Source organism: Colobus angolensis, unplaced genomic scaffold (assembly GCF_000951035.1).
Source record: "Colobus angolensis palliatus isolate OR3802 unplaced genomic scaffold, Cang.pa_1.0 Scaffold268, whole genome shotgun sequence".
Taxonomy (NCBI): domain Eukaryota; kingdom Metazoa; phylum Chordata; class Mammalia; order Primates; family Cercopithecidae; genus Colobus; species Colobus angolensis.
In genome coordinates, this window is record NW_012115910.1 from 2,136,287 (window position 1) to 2,153,985 (window position 17,699).

General features: G+C 37.8%; 1 pseudogene across 1 annotated transcript in view; it reads right to left on the bottom strand.

The window, feature by feature from the left end:
* Positions 1-2,906: 2,906 nt before the first annotated feature.
* Positions 2,907-17,699, bottom strand: part of LOC105515714 — a 20,368-nt pseudogene continuing 5,575 nt past the window's right edge. Inside the window, exons 2-3 of the transcript XR_001002374.1 lie at positions 14,091-14,245; positions 2,907-4,617 (exon numbers count right to left, since the gene is read on the bottom strand). The product of XR_001002374.1 is annotated as a phosphoglycerate mutase 1-like (transcript). The remainder of the gene's footprint in view (positions 4,618-14,090; positions 14,246-17,699) is intronic.

Consider the following 17,699-nt stretch of genomic DNA (forward strand, 5'->3'; position numbering starts at 1 on the left):
TGCCGTCAGGACCCTGCAATGCCTTTGCTCCATGAACCCCAGTGGAGTGCAGGCTGCTTGGAGGTTGACATCCCTAGAACATTGTCTTCATTGCCCAGTGTGAATCCATGTTCATGCCACAAGCAGCAGAAAGAAAATGAAAAAGAAGGGACAAAGTTTGTGAGTGAGGCATCTCTTGTTTATGGAAATGTTACAGAAAATGGTCCTTCACCTTCCCCTAATAGACCAGGGCAGGGTCATATCATCACACTTGGCTGGAAATGGGTCTGGGAAATTGACTTAAGGAAGGATCCACCTAAAAACTGGATGCTTCTTTATGCTCTCCCGTTCCTGGATTCTCACTGCCTAGAAATTACAATAGGGTTGGTCTTTCCATCCTTATGTGATTACTTGATTTCTGGCCTTTATACCCCTTCAAATGTCTCAAACTCATTGTTACCACAATTTTTTTATGTGCTGTTATTTCTGCCTAAATGCCTAACTTGTCTCTCCATCATATCTCAGGTTAAATTACACTTTTATACACTCCCATGGAATTATGTCTGTTTTCTTGCTAAGAATGATCTCAATCTTAGTATACTTTTGTGTCTGATTTTTACCCTGTGTCATTCACTAGATTTTAAGTTCGATATGAAATCCAGAATCAAACAGTCCAAGAGCAAGAAGCACAGGGCCAGATGCTCAAAACTATTTGTTAAAGAAATAAATAAAAGCGATGTATAACAGTCAAACAGGTTTGCGATGTAATATGTTGTTTACATCACCAAATCTAAGCTCCTCAAAAGCATGGACCTTGTCCAGTTTGTTCACTGCTAAATTTCATGTTCTGTCAGAGTCCCTTGTACATATTAAAACTAACTTATTAAACCAGTAAAAAAGAAAATGAATAAGTGCCTTGTTATTCTTGCCTTACTTTGTGTGTGCCAAACAATTTAGGGCAGCCTTCTCAATCGTAAGATGTACCACTTTTAGAGGAAGATGCATCCTCGGAGGAAGTTTACTGTATATTTAATGGTACATTTGTTTGAAAAGCTTGCGTGTCTGTGTGTGTGTATCTATACTCATATTACTGATACACAAGGTTTGTAGACGAGGCTTGACTAAATCTGAAGGTAAGAGTCACACCTGGAGCATCTTCGCACACCCAGTTCCGGGGCCAGCCCCAGCATAGAGACAACAGATCATTTACATTTTCTGGTCTACCACATAAACTGCCGATTACTTTCCTGTTTTGGAATGACACAGTTCAGAAAAAAAATGTAACTCTTAATATTCCTTTGCCTGACTATTTGCTATTTTACTTATGAAGATTATCCGTTCCAGATACTGATATGTTTTGATACTCCTTTCTATCTTTTTCCCAGATATTTTCTGCAATTTTGATCTCAGATTGGATTCACAGGGGTTAGGGTAATGAGTGAACTGTTTGAAATAACACTGCTTCCTCAGTAGGGAGCAGCTGCCTGCTTCTCTAGCTACATTTGGCCCAGGATGCCTTACACAATCCAAGAAGTGAGGACTCTGTTTTCTGCAGCAAAGACTAAGTGGGTCCCATTCTGTTCCTTGGCTTTGTACTTAGGGCAAACTCCTCTGAGTTTCTGGTAGTAATATTTCCCTTAAATTTTACATATCTTGTTAATTTTTGTCTCTTAGTAATTGTTTTAGTGGGCAATGGGAAGTGACTCTATCGGAGGTTGTTCTCTAGAAGCCACTTGCTCTTAAAAGGCCATGGTGATCTACTCCATGCTGGCAGAGTCTGAAATGTGATGGTGGACTTTGTCAGCTCAGTGTTTTTTGTCATACAAAGCTTTAAGTAGTTACTGTGTGCCAGTGTTCTGAGCACTATGCAAACAGCAACTCACGCAATTCATATAACAATGCTGTGATGATTATTGACTCTGTTTTCCAGATAAGAAAAATGAAGCACAGAGGAGTTAGGTGATTGGCTCCAGAGTTGAAGCTCCTGGACACTCCTCTCTGTTGCTTCTTGCTGCCTGTTTGTGAGGCACCTCTCTGCCCATTGCCAATGCAACACCTTTTATTCCCTATCTTCCCCATCTCCAGCCTTACAGCATCTTCTTTTGTGTTATCATACATGTCAGATAAAAAGTAACAACCGAAAAAGTGTGGCGTGATTCCCTCTACTAAAAGGTTTTTCACTTTTTTTTTTTTTTTTTTTTTTTTAGCACAGGGGTTCTTATGAGCCTAAAGTACACCATTCTATCCCAGTTAAAAAAAAAAAAAAAAATCACACTCAGCCAATTTTTATGCTGTCATTACACAGGGTAAATTTAACTCTGCACAACTAAAAAGAAAATGTTTGTCTCTGTTTCAACAATGCAGAGTGGTATCCCAGCTTTCACATGACAAACATAATTCACCGAAACATTTTAATAGTTCTGTCTCGAGGATTATAATTAATAAATTATATTTGAAATTCTCACTGCATGACTGTTTTCAAGCTGAGGCAATGGTTTTCTCCTGCCTTCAGACTTGTACCCCAACTGGAACTTATAAAACTGGCATTCCTGGTTCTCAGCACTTCATACTTAAGCTAGAATGATGCCTTCAACTGTCCTGGGTCTTTAGCTTTCCAGCTGTCGATTCAGGACATCTCAGCCTCTATAATTCATGTGTATGCCTAGTTCTGTTTTTCTGGAGAAATTTGAGTAATACAGTTTGTCAATTTCTACAAAAAAGCAAGTCGAGATTTTGGTAGGGAGTACATTAAATCTGTATTCATCATCATAATGATCACCTTCTTTGGTTATAGAATTTGGGGTTGAGAGTATTTGTTTTTCTTTTTATTGTTTCTTCCTCCCATCAGTTCAAATATATTATTTCCTCATTTTATGGCTTTCATTGTTTTTGTTGAGCAGACAGTTGCCAATCCTTTTTTTTTTAACTGCACATCACTCCTTTATTATACTGATCTGGAAAAAGGATTTAGTACAGTTATGCTCAGGTGAACACTGGACCCATGTGGCAGAGCCAAGCAACTAGAACATGATTCAGAAATCAGTGAAAGACACACTTGGACAGGACCATGGCATTTCACTGCCACGAAACAAGGCAGGAAAGGATTCTAACACACCCAGCAGGAAGCACTCCTGCCCCTCAGAGGTCAAGGAACTGATCCCATATTGGTATGAGGAATGGCTTATTTTCTGATGACTACATGTGGGACTATTTCAACCGCCACAAGAAACCCCAGAAGGGTTATTGTTTTGTATTATTTATATATACTATACTTTTTAAATAAAAGTAAATGTAACACATAACTAAATTCAGGATTGATCCCAAACTTCTAGATCCAGGTCCTCTAGGGTCAGGGAGGAAACAGTTGTCACATTACCATGCGGGTTACATTCATCTTCCACTGGAATGACTAGAGCACCCAGGCAGTGGCCTGACTGCAGAAGAGCAGAGGACTGGCTCCTGGGGACAGACAGACTCTGTTGCTTCTCCTCATAGGTCATGGCTTAGCATGGTTCCTCCCCACAAGTCCTTAGTAAACAAAGAACTCGCAAAAACCCAAGTTACTACCTTTAAACTCTGTTGGATAAGGGGAGCTTTTCCACAGCTTGGACTGAGAACCTATGCTCTAGAAGTGCTATTCTGACTAGATTGTAGGAAGGAAGTGGGTACAGAAGACAAAATGCCTAAAATGAAAATGGGAGCCACTGGTCCCCATCTGCAGCTACAACTCAAGATGTCTACAGATGTGGTCAGTGTGACATGTGCAGGTGGGAGGGGCAGAGGGACAAGACGGGCAGGAAGGGTGCTCCTGGGGACAGTATCCTCCCCGCTGGCCTTCACTTCTTGGCCTTGCCCTGGGCGGCCACAACTTCCATGGCTTTGCGCACCATCTCTTCATCCCCCAGGAACTGCATGGGCTTGATAGGCTTCAAGTTCTTGTCCAATTCATAGGCAATGGGAATACCAGTCGGCAGGCTCAGCTCCATGATAGCCTCTTCAGAGAGGCCCTCCAGATGCTTGACAATGCCCCGGAGGCTGTTGCCATGGGCTGCAATCAGTACACGTTTCCCCTCCTTGATCTGGGGAACTATTTCTTCATTCCAGAAGGGCAGAGCTCTGGCAATAGTGTCCTTCAGACTCTCACAGGAGGGTAACTGATCTTCTGTGAGGTCTGCATACCTGCGATCCTTACTGATGTTGCTGTAGAAAGGGTGGTCGGGTTCCATGGGAGGTGGTGGGACATCATAGGAGCGCCTCCAGATCTTCACCTTGGCCTCACCATGCTTTGCAGCAGTTTCTGCTTTATTGAGACCGGTTAGACCCCCATAGTGCCGCTCATTGAGGCGCCAAGTCCTCACCACTGGCAGCCACATCTGATCAATGGCATCTAGCATTGTTTAGAGGGTCCTGATCGCTCTCTACTGTACTGAGGTGAAGCGGATGTCGAACTTATAGCCAGCATCTTGCAGCGCCTGTCTGCTGTGCTTCGCCTCCTCCTGGCCCCCTGGGCTCAGGTCGGCGTTGTACCAGCAGCTGAAGCGGTTCTCCAGGTTCCACGCGCTCTCGCCCTGCCGTGCGGTGCCGGATCAGCACCAGTTTGTAGGCGGCCGTGGAGGCGGGCTGGGGATGCAGCACCGACTGCCCAGTTGCCAATCTTAAACTTATTCATTTGAAATTAGTTTCTTTTTTTAAAAAATTCCCACTTACTATCTCTAGAAATATTGTTTCTGCTCCATGCTTTCTCTTGCCTCTTTTTCAGGGACCTCAGACTTCTTCACTGTGTTTTCTCTGTTTTCCATTTGATTTTCTGTATTTTCATCTTTACTTCTCCATTTTTTATTCTGGATATTTTATGTCTTTGTCTATGTCTAATCTTTGGCCAGCTTCATCCACTGAATTCTAAATTTGTATTATATTTTCTGTTCTAGAATTTAAATAACTTCTTTTATAGTTCCCAATTCTCTGCAGAAAGTCTTGTCTTTTATTTCCTTTCATATATTTTTCATAGCTATAGTAAAGCCTGTATCTGATAACTCTATTATCTGCATTCCCTGCCTGTTTCTACTGTCTATTATTTTTCCTTGCAAAATAACATTATCTTTCATATTATCTTGTATCACATTATTTTGTCTCCTCATATATTGATTATTTCTCTTTCAGTTCCAGACATTGTATTTGAATAATTATAAAAATAATGTTAAGCTTAAGTTGATATTATCTTCTTCTGAGATGATTTATATTTGCTTCTGGAAGGAAGCCAGGGGAGTAGTAATCCCATATGGCCTTGATTTAATCATATATTGAGATGATCCAAAGCTGGTTTTCCATCCCTGCTATGACCAGTCTGTTTAAGAATTACTATCGCTCCTGTTATTACCCAATGGGCTCTTCTTGCCTACTGTACAGATAAAGTCAATTCACTGAGACAGCCATATTACAGCAGAGAAAGAGTTTAATAATCACAGGGCTATCCAAGTCGAAGGATGGGTGTAAGTATTACTCAAATAAGTCTATTCAAAAACTCAGAGGCTAGGGTTTATCAAGGATAGTTTGGCAGGCAGTAGGCTAGGGAATGGAGAATGCTTATTGGTTGGGTCAGGGATAAAATTATAGGCTGTCAAAGCTGTCTTCTTGTGCTAAGTCAGTTCCTGGGTGGTGGGTCACAAGACCAGATGAGCCCGTTTCTTAGTATTGGTTACTGGTTCAGGTGGACCACCAGCTAGTCCATCAAAATGCAGGGTCTAGAAAATACCAACCTTAGGTTTTACAACAGTGATGTTATCTACAGGAGCAAGTGGTAAGGTTACAAATCTTGTAACCTCTGGCTGCAGGACTCCTGAACTATAATTCTAACCTTGTTGCTAATTTTAGTTTTACACTGGTGGTGTTAGTACCTGAGCAAGGAGGCAGTGAATTTCAGGGAGGAGCTGTTATCATCTTTGTTTTAAAGTTAAATTATAAACTAAATTCCTCCCATAGTTAGCTTGGCTTATGCCCAGGAATGAACAAAGGCAGCTTGGAGGTTAGAAGCAAGACAGAGTCAGTTATGTCAGATTTATTTCACTGTCATAATTTTTCTGTCAGATTTCCCTCACTGTCATAATTTTTCTGTCAGATTTCCCTCACTATCATAATTTTTGAGAGGGCAGTTTCACTCCTAAGTTGTAGCACTTTGAGATCCCAACCCAAAGCCTGGCAGGGAGGTTAGTAGGGCCTTCTTTAGCAGACTCTGAGCAAAATACCCTTATTTACGGCTTCTTAGTCTTCCAAATTTACATTAACTTTTGTGAATTTAGAGTACATCCCTAATCTTGTGAATCTAGATTACATCCTTAGGTTAGATGTCATCTCTAGATTACATCCTCGACACTGGGCTCACTTTCTGTGAGATTTCATCTCTCAAACCTTGACCGTATATTTATGCCTGTCTTTTACCTCTCCAATACCTTCAGATCTGTTTTTTTCATATTTCCTAATTTTTTTACTTCTTTTTGAATTCTGCTTGGAGAAAAGATTCATTTTAAAAGACGGCAACTGTTCCCTCCTTCGTGCAGGACAAAGAGGAAGCTACTCCGACATACTGATCACCTCCATAACAGCTCCAGAAAAACCACTGATCCCTGCCATGGGTTGGAAAGAGAGGCCCACTGTGTGGAGTATGTGAAGACTGAATGAGAGAACCTAGTCAAAGTGTTTGATAAGTTATTGTTTCTTTTTTCTTTTCCTTTTCCACGTTCTTGATAAGGAATGCTTGGTAAGTTTTTTAATGATCATGTTTCCCTCTTTGTTCCAGCCTCTAGAAAGATCAGAGCCATATTTTGATCCTTCTACCAACTTATGATTCGGAACCTTATAATAAGTCTTTTGTGGAACAATCTTAGCTCAATTTCATTATATTGTCTGTGTTCCAAGTGCTTCATTTATTTTCCGTAACTTTTGTTGTATTGCACATGTCTACATAAGACACTCTCAATCATTATCATGGGAGGTGGAACATAAAGAAGCAAATTAAATAATGTAAATAAAAGTATTTATATAAAAAATGCAAATAAATTATATTTATTTTTGCATTTTTAAAACATACTGAAGTCAGGACAAGGTAGATACTTTAAGCTAATGCACATATATTTGCATAAAGCATATTTTAATTTATTACCTAATTAACCTTTTCAGATACTGAGCGTAATATTGCACAGTATCTGAAAAAAGTAAATTAGGTAACAATTACTTTTAATACCCAATTTGTTCCATGCCTGTATTTTTATCTAGGTATTTAAATATTTCAGTCATTTCTTAGATCTATGGACTCATTCAGTATATCTCAATGTATATTTAAGCTATGTGACCAGAATTGAAAGAGTAAATCTAAAACTACATATTATCCGATTTATGAATAACCAAAGCTACTCCTAACCTCCCCTCTTTTCTGCATGGTGCAGTCTCCCTGACTGTCTGTTTATGGTCTGTGGGTACAGTCTTCCTTATTGTTTTGTTATTCCTCTCTATCCTATCTACTCTCTACAGTCTCCCAAATCAAACCCTGCCACATAAGATGCTGACATTTCCTTGTAATCTCCTGCCACATCTGCCTCTTTATTTCTCTCCAACATATCATGAGTTATCACGCAGGTTTTTATTTTATTTTATCTCAAAAATAAGCTTTATAGAAATGAAGAGACATTCCAAAACTGTGCCTGGAGGGGAGGGTGCAGAGCAATCCATGCCAGTTGAGAGCTGCTGGGGAGCTGCACGTAGAGAGCCTTGGATACAGGGCAGCCTGCAACCTCACAGAGCTTGTCACTGTTTAAGGAAACCAGGGAGACTTGGAAAAATATCTGGGACACAATTCTGCACATGACACATAGCATCAGAAGCTAGTATGTGAGAGCGCCAAGGTAGAACAGCTCGTTCTGAGAACAGGGAAGTACTGAAAGGAAAATAAATTAGCGTAAATTCCAGGAGGATTCAGAATTTGAATTGGACTCAAAGAACTAGATAAAAAGCAGAAAGGACTATCAGAATAAAGTCACAGGTGCCGAAAGGCACAGGGCAGAGAAGAGCTCATTCTAGGTAAAGAATGGTGAGACATGAGAATGTGGGGTGGGTTTTCAGTAGAAAGCCTGAAAGACAGGCGGAGAAGTCAGGTTTCATTTGGCAGAAAATGAAGAAGTTTTTTCATGTGAAGTGAAGTGCCACGATTGGGGGTTTTCTTCTATTTTTGGGTGCTTCTCTTTGCCAGTTTCTGAGTGCACAGACTGAGTGCAATAGAACCATTAGAGACACATGGTAGTAGTCTCCAATAAAAAGAGAAAGGAGCAGGATAGATGAGGAGCAGTAGGAATGGAAGAAAAATGTAACAATCTCAAAGTAAATAAGGGAACTTGAAAGAATGGGAGAATTACGAATGGAAAAAAAACGGAAAAAAAAAAACAAGTCTCTCTCTTCTTTCTTTCTTTTGAAACTATGACTTTGACATCATTCATGTTCTATTTATTGACGTCCACATAAAAGTTTATAGTATACGTTCAGTAAGGATTATTTTCAAGCAGATCCAAATTAATAAAATAATTTCTGATAAAAGTTATCAGGGGCTAAGTTTTTCTCCCAAATTTTGATTCATGCCTTGAAAACAGTGGTGACTTGTCTTATCATTTAAAAGGTGGCTTCCTTGTATTTCTTTGAGGTACAGGGAAGATAAAAGTAAGTGTGAAATGCCAAGAATGATCAGTAATTTAAAGTCTCTAAGTGTATGCACACATATAAAGTACATTTCAGCGAAAAATGAAATAAAATTATTATTTCTAGCCTTTTCAGGCTAACATGTGACATAGAAATCTAGATGTTGTTTATAGAAAGTAATATTCTGCCCTTGTTTATTTTGAACCAGTTCATCTTTCTTTCAAGCTTATTCTCCTTAGATTCATCTATCATACAGGACCACCTTTTAGTGTGATTGGTTTTGTTTGTTTGAGCTTTGCCTTTAACTTGGACACTTGGCCGAGATTCTTTTCGTTCTGGCTTGGGATAAAGAAAATAGTCTCCCTACTGAGATCTGATTTTGAGCTTGGGTCAACTGGCTGGTCCTTCAGCCAAAACAATTTTAATAATTGTTGAATTTCAAATAAAAAGTGAAACGTGAAACTATTCCCAGACTAGTTAGACAGTATGCCTTCTGGGTATAGTAAATGAAACTATGCTACTGAATTTGGTTAATATATTTGAAAATGTTTAAGCTTTACATAATGCATACAGCTGTGCTCAGTTTACGACGATCAAGATGAGGTGATATTTTGGCTTGTAAACTATATGAAAATTGTAAAACAAATGGTCCCCCCAAAATAATATGTACATTCTTTAGACTGAAACAAAATGCAGTGTTGATCACACAACAGTAGCTTAGTAAATGTTTAGTGAATGAATAGATCAACGACTATAATGTCTCTTCCCCCAAATTTGTCTCCCTTAAAACACAAAGGGGAAAACAAACAAAAACTGTCTTGCCACCACATCATGTTACCTACATGCTACAAAATGGAGCAAACATATAGTATTCTCTTAGAGATTTCCAGGTCCCATTTCCCCCAGGACTTCCTGTCCTATTTCTTTGTCACTGAATAAACAACCTTCTCTTCCTTTAAAACAATACTTGGTAATTGTGTGTCTTTAAAAGTATCCTAAATATTTCCATTTTATTCATCCTTTCTATTTTCATTTACCTCCTCTCTCTAGCATCTCAAAAAATGTTCAAAAGGAGACAACATTATTTAAAAAGTCAGTTATGTGATTACAAAATCACTGTTATATGATTTCAATAAAGATTCATCATCTTTTGGGCCACTCTTCTTCCTAAAAAACAAAACAAAACAAAACACACACACACAAAATTGAAGTTTACATGGAAAACCTCTAAGTTCCTTCTCTGGCTTGAAATTACAGCCTGAGAATTAAAGTAAGGTTAACATGGTTTGAGACTAATTTAGAAATTTTAGTCTTTATTATTGTTATTTTAATTAATCACCCCATTATACAGTAATTATCTTAAGATTTTTCAGTGGTAGTTTACAAAAACACAAAGTGAGATGCATACAAATCAATAAAAGTTTTTTAATGACAGACATCGAGGTTTTTCTTATTTTTAAAATGTGTTACAAATGAAATTAATTCGAGGACAGAACTTAAAGTAAATGTGAGGACATACTGTGTTTAGAAGAAGAAAAACAAATGTTTTCCAAAATGTGCTTCACTGTTATTTGTTTAATCCCTAATGATTTTAAAGAGTGATTACGCTGATTCTTTCATAGCATGTGTAGAAGTGTACCACTGTTGTAGCAGTTGAGATATGACAGAGATGGCTGAGTGATGAATGAGTCCCTTCTATAACTATTATATACTTTCATGATAAGTACCAAGTAGATAAAGAAGAAACCAGCTCCTAGAATGAAAGCAAAATTGAAAAAAAAATTCAATTATATCATATACCAGCAAAGAAGTACAGTTATGTGTACACAGTCATCCTTTTTCAGTTATTTTTATTTTTTGAAAATTCAATCACAAAATATTTTTAAATAATTTTTTTTAATTTTCCCCAAATTGCAGGCATTTTAACATTTAACTGGAATACTCTTGAGACAAAAGAGATTGGAAAGTTAACAAAGGAGAAAGTGTAATAAAGAAATTCTAACAAACAGAAATTTATTGTATATATTTCCCCCTTATTAAAAAAATAAAAAGAAGTTGTCACAGGAAATTTTGCAAAGCATGGCAATTACAAATCCAAAATGTCTTTTTTTCCCTCTCATTTTTTTTAGGTTTTCTTTTTCTTTTCCTTTATTACTACTATGATACCTTAAGTTCTAAGGTACATGTGCACAACATGCAGGTTTGTTACATATGTATATATGTACCATGTTGGTGTGCTGCACACATTAACTCGTCATTTACATTAGGTATATCTCCTAATGCTATCCCTCCCCACTCTCCCACCCCACAACAGGCCCTGGTGTGTGATATTTCCCTTCCTGTGTCCACGTGTTCTGATTGTTCAGTTCCCAACTATGAGTGAAAACATGCTGTGTTTGGTTTTCTGTCCTTGCGACAGTTTGCTCAGAATGATGGTTTCCAGCTTCATCCATGTCCCTACAAAGGACATGAACTCATCCTTTTTATGGCTGCATAGTATTCCATGGTGTATATGTGCCACGTTTTCTTAATCCAGTCTATCATTGATGAACATTTGGGTTGGTTCCAAGTCTTTGCTATTGTGAATAGTGCCGCGATAAACATACATGTGCCTGTGTCTTTATAGCAGCATGCTTTATAATCCTTTGGATATATACCCAGTAATGGGATGGCTGGGTCAAATGGTATTTCCAGTTCTAGATCCTTGAGGAATCGCCACACTGTCTTCCACAAGTGTTGAACTAGTTTACAGTCCCACCAACAGTGTAAAAGTGTTCCTATTTCCCCACATCCTCTCCAGCACCTGTTGTTTCCTGGCTTTTTAATGATTGCCATTCTAACTGGTGTGAGATGGTATCTCACTATGGTTTTGGTTTGCATTTCTCTGATGGTCAGTGATGATGAGCATTTTTTCAGTCTTGCTTTTGTCTCCCAAGCTGGAGTACAATGGCGTGTTCTCAGCTCACTGCTACCTCCACCTCCTGTGTTCAAGTGATTCTCCTGTCTCAGCCTCCTGTGTAGCTGGGATTACAGGTGTGCACCAGCCTCCCAAGTAGCTTGGATTACAGGTATGCACCACCACACCAGGCTAATTGTTCTATTTTCAGTAGAGACAGGTTTTCACCATGTTGGTCAGGCTGATCTTGAACTCCTGACATCAGGTGATCCACCCTCCTCGGCCTCCCAAAGTGCTGGGCAAGATTTTCTTTAAAAAGCTGTGCTACTACATTGGTCAGGTCTCTCTGTGGATAAACATTTTGTGGGTGTGATTCTTGAATGCTCACCTGTGAGTTACACCCTTGTGGACTCCCCTGCCCAGGAAGGTGTACCCAGCTGGGTTGGCGTGGGATCCCGAGAACACCATGCAATGTCACTCTTGTGATTATGCACAGGATACAGCAAAAGTGGAGGCACTACGAGGTGCAGAATACCAAATCATTTGGTTTTGAATCAATCTAAGAAAGATAATCTTGGGTGGACCTGATCGATGCAAGTGAATCTTTTTAAAAAGGGCTTCCTTTCCTGATGTCAGAAACTCAAAGCAGTAGAGACTTTCCACTGCAGCTTAAAAGAAGCCAAAATGAACTCTACAGCTTCCAGGAAATGAATTCTGACAACATTTATGTGAGTCTAGAATCCCAAGCTTTAGATGAGATTGCAGCCCCACCTAACACATTAATTGCCATCTGTAAGACTCCATTAGAGGACCTAGTTAAGCCATAGTCAGATGTCTGATACGTAGAAAATATGAGAATATAAAATAGGCTATTTAAACCTCTAAGTTTGTAGTAATAACTTATCCAGCAAAGGAAATCTACACATAAGCAAAGAAACATATATAGGTCGTTTGCTCATTTGTTTCACATTTTAGTCACCCTTCCAGGACTTAATTTCTTCAGAATTCATATTACATAAAACAATTACCTGCAGATTAAATAAAATACTACATGCAGAAGTAGAGATGAATTCATAATCATTAGTACAGGATGTTTCTCTTGCTCAAACCTTCTCTGTCAAGCAAAACTTCTTTCCTCTCTATGTTCATTGGCAGAAAACATAGCCTCTCTAAGGAGTGAAAAATATTCTTGAATCCACATTTTGTCTTTTGAAAATACTATATACTAAAAAATTCTAACATGCATATTGGTCACAGACTTTTGACTTTTAGGGCATCAACAAAGTGACTTGTTCTAACATACCACTTTTTCAGGAAGATAGAAAGAATATCTTGTAAACTCCAGGCGTTACAAATTATATTTGTGCATTTTGGGGAGCGGATGTTCACAGGCTTAATTAGATAACCAATGGGCTTTCCTCAGGGGGAAATTTAACATTCACACTCTATACCCCAAACACCACCTTTTCATCTCCAGGGCCCAGCATGTCCTCTGATTATAATAGAAGTCACAATGTATGTGCTGGATCATAAGTGATAAAGTAAACATTTAGCAAATTTGCCTCTGCTTCTTGAATGTCAAGTATCAGAAAATACTATCCACAATGTTTTCTTTTCCTTAATTTCTTAGAACATTTATTTTATTTAAGTGATAATTTTCTTCATGTCTTCTTTGATCATCTTAATGTTTCTCAATTACTTAAAGGTATTAAAATTTCAGAGAATATGGTATCTTTTGTCACTCGCCCCATTATTAGCACTTGAATTTTTTCTGCCCACTTATTTTTGATTCTAATCTTATCTCTTCTAAATGTACAACTATCAGGTCTGATATCAGCATCTAATGCTGCTTTTATTTTTCATTTCAAGAAGTGTGCTTGCTGGGAAAGCAATAACAGAAAGAATAATTTGTTAAAAAGCAGAATTGGGTTTGACTCCTAGAGGGTTTGACATTTAACCAGTTACTTGACTCTAGGCATTTAATTTAACTCCCCTAAGTCTTAGTTTCCTCATCTCTAAAGTGCAAATAATAACAACACTTCTGCAGGTGGATGAAGGATGAGGGAACATTGATGTAAAATGCTTCTCTAGATGCTAATATCCCATTTAGTTGCGGATAATAACAACACTTCTGCAGGTGGGTGAAGGATGAGGGAACATTGATGTAAAATGCTTCTCTAGATGCTAATACCCCATTTAGTTGGATGACCCTAAATGTCAGGATCTATTTATTATCTAATGTTCTATCACCAAAACACTGCCTGCTATGTAATGGTTATTGGGTGATAACCAGAGGATTTTAATCTTAAAATGTTCAGTATGTTCCTCTCTCCTGTCTGCATCCTCAGTGTTGTCAGTAGCAGGAATTTCTCTACTCTTATTATTTCATAATCCAAAACTCCTCTCTCTGGCCACAGCCTTTCACATTTCAGGATTTGGCCCGCTTATTTGATTTGTCCCTCATCTCACTGTCCCCTGACTTATGATCCCCAAATCTGCTACCCAACAGACAGGCGACTGCAAGCCTGGTTCCTACCTCCCCTGCTCCGCTGTTTGTAATGCGATGGCTTTGCCGTAATTTCAACTGCTGCTGACATTCGTTTGTTTTTCTGCAGATACAGTCTACAATAGTCCATTTATTTCCATAAAAGATTTCCATTTTCTTCCCTTTTGCTAGCAGACTACCTTGCACTGGAAACAAGGCCACATCAAAGAAAAGTAGTTTAAGTAGAAGATCATATCCAATAACCTATGACCCTTAATGTTTGTTGTGTAAGAGTTTCTACACAACATTCATTTCTACGCAAGAATTACAAATGGAAGGTATTAGCTCCACATTTTTTAACCTATCTGATTAACACTGAATGAGTAATCAGTCGTTCTGTGAAGGCTAAAAGGTCCTCATTTTGATAAACTGGACATCTCTCAAGCTCTGTCATCTGGTACATAGTGGGCGTGGCCTGTGGTTGACGTCATCACACGATTATGTGAACGCATGCAGAACCTGACGCCATTTTTTATGTGACTCCCATGCCCTTACCTTCTTCTCGTTGTGGCTCACCATCTGAGCAGTTGATAGGAATGTCCCAGTGCTCTCTCCTTTGACACCAGTGAAAAGTTCAAATCACACGACCTCCTGCCACTACTTACATGAAAACTCTCACCCCAGCCCTAGCCCCTAAACCAACAGAAACACCCCAAACCATCCTCCCTTCTCTGCCCTTTCAAGCCATTTTCAGGCCAGCTTGGAAGATAACGCCCTCTTTCCCTCAGAAAACCTCATTATGTAAGAAACAAAAATTTTCATGCCCTCTAGGGGTGTGTGTGGCTTAATTAATCTCAACATCTGAACCAAATTTTGGATGGGAATATTTTGTTCTGTTTTGAGTAGTAGTCATTACAGCATTTGTACATAATTTAAACTCAATTATTAATCATGACAGTTAAAAACAATGCCTAGAATTTTAAACTCATATTACATGCACAATATTTTGTAGGCATTGAAAACAGCCTACATTTCCCAGAAAACTTTTTTAGTCAAAAACCTAAATAAACTTGATTTAAGAAAAAAGATAGTTCATTGGAATGGTGAAGTTTCTGAAACAAATTAGAGTGTGTGCACCCACTTGTGTATCTGTGGTGAATGAAAGACCAAAGGGAATAAGTGCTAACTTTAATTAAAATAGAAGTGAAAACCATTACAATAAGAATAGCTTTAAAAAGTTTTGCTGTCTTTTTTCCTCACAACAAAATGTGAAGGAACTTTCAATTTCTAAGACATTTGATTTCTATGATTTCCCTTAGTTAGTGTTCTAGTAATTCATGACAAACCAGACACGGTAGACAAATACTTTTCCTGCGTTTTGGTAGTCAGATGTGTCTTGCTTACCAGAATGCATGTTGCATGGTTTTAATATCATAATCTTCTTCTATTGGCACCTGAGAATATAGATTTGGTAGATTTTGGTAGATTTGGTAGATGTGTTGACAAATTTTAGCATTTTGTCAGGAGTATTTTTTTGTACATAGAGTCTAATTTACATCACATGCCCTTAGATAGAACTGAAACTAATAAATGTTGACTTGAATGCAAGTGTTTTACCTGAGTTACTATGAAAGTCAGGAGACTTTAGAACTTTATTAACAGCTCCATTGAAGTATAATGACATATAATAAAGTGGACATATTCAAAGTATCTAAGTTCCTAAATTTTGACATACACATACATCATACATCTATAAATCCGTCACCACAATCAAACTGACGAACATTTTCCTCATGCAGAACATTTCCTTGTGCTCCTTACTAATCCTCATTCCTCCACATAGGGTCACCACCATCCCCAGGCAATTTTCAGTCTGCTTTCTGTTACTATAGATTAGCTGGCCTTTTCTAGAAGTTTATACAAATAAAAACATACACTATGGAATCTTTTAGGTTTCACTTCTTTCACTCAGCACTATTATTGTTAGACTCATCCATGTTGTTTCAAGGATCAACAGCTCATTCCTTTTCATTGCTAAGCAGTTTTGGAAAACGTGGACAGAACACAATATGTTTATCACTGATGTGTTAATGGACATTTAAATAGTTTACAGTTTTGTGCCATAATGGCTAGTGCTGCTGAGAACACTTTGTACAACTGTTTCATTTGTCTTCATTAAACATCTAGGAATGTAATGTCTGTATCATTTTGTAGGTGAATGTTTAACTTTTTAAGAAACTGAGGACCGGGTGTGGTGGCTCACATCTGTAATTCCAGCACTTTGGGAGGCCAAGGCAGGTGCATCACGAGGTCAGGAGTTCAAGACCAGCCTGGCCATCAGGGTAAACCCCGTCTCTACTAAAAATACAAAAATTAACTTAATGTGGTGGCCTGCTCCTGTTATCCCAGCTATTCAGGAGGCTGAGGCAGGAGGATTGCTTGAACCAAGGAGGCAGAGGTTGCAATGGGTCGAGATCATGCCACTGCACTCCAACCTGAGAGACAGAGTGAGACTCCATCTAAAAAAAAAAAAAAGAAAGGAAAAAAAAGAAAAGAAAGGAGAAACTGTCAAACTATTTTTCCAAAGTGATTGTAACATTTGATATTTCTATCTCCTGTGCATGAGTGCTAAAATTACTCTCTACACTTTTAAATCCATGTGTTTTTGATTTTAACCATTACAATATCTGTGTAGTGTCATCTAATTGCAGTTTGAATTTGCATTTCCCCAATGACTAATGATTTTTTCACATGCTCATGTGCCATCTGTATTGTTTCTTTGGTGAAGTCTGTTCAAATCTTTCGATGATTTTTATTGGGTTTATTTCTTATTGATTTTGGAGGTTTTATAAATTTTAGATACAGATATTTAATCACATATATGATTCGCAAATATTTTCTCCTATGCTGAGGTTTGTATTTTTATTTTCTTAACAGTGCTTCCAAAGGACCAAGGGGTTTCATTTTGATGAAGTCCAAACTGTAAATTTGTTATATCTTGAATCATGTTTTAAAACACATCATATTCTATGTATTCTATGTCTAATCCTAGATCACAAAGATTTTATTCTAAACGTTTCATAGTTTGAGGCTTTATATTTAGGTCTATGGTGCATATTTTTTTTTTTTTTCATATTGCACTAAGTATGTGTTGTGATCTTTTTTTTTGCAAATGTATATGAAAATTTTCCAGTAACATTTGTTGAAAAGCACATTCTTTCTCCACCCAATTATTTTTGTACCTTTATTAAAAATCAGTTCTACATATATGTGTGCATCTACATTTGGACTTTATTTTTTTCTATTGATTCATTTCAGTAATTTTGTTAATATCACATGTTATTGATAACTGTAAGATTATATTAAGTTGTGAAGTACTGTAATGTTATTCTTCCAATTTTGTTTCTTTCTCAATTTGTTTTAGTTATTTAGAGTATTTTGCACTTCCATGTGATATTTGTAATCAGTTTACCAATTTCTATGAGATAAATCCTGCTAATAATTTAATTGCTATTTTGTTAAAGCTATAGATCAATTCGGTGAGAATTGATGTCTTTTTTTATTTTATTTTTTATTATACTTTAAGTTCTAGGGTACATGTGCATAACGTGCAGGTTTGTTACATATGTATACTTGTGCCATGTTGGTGTGCTGCACCCA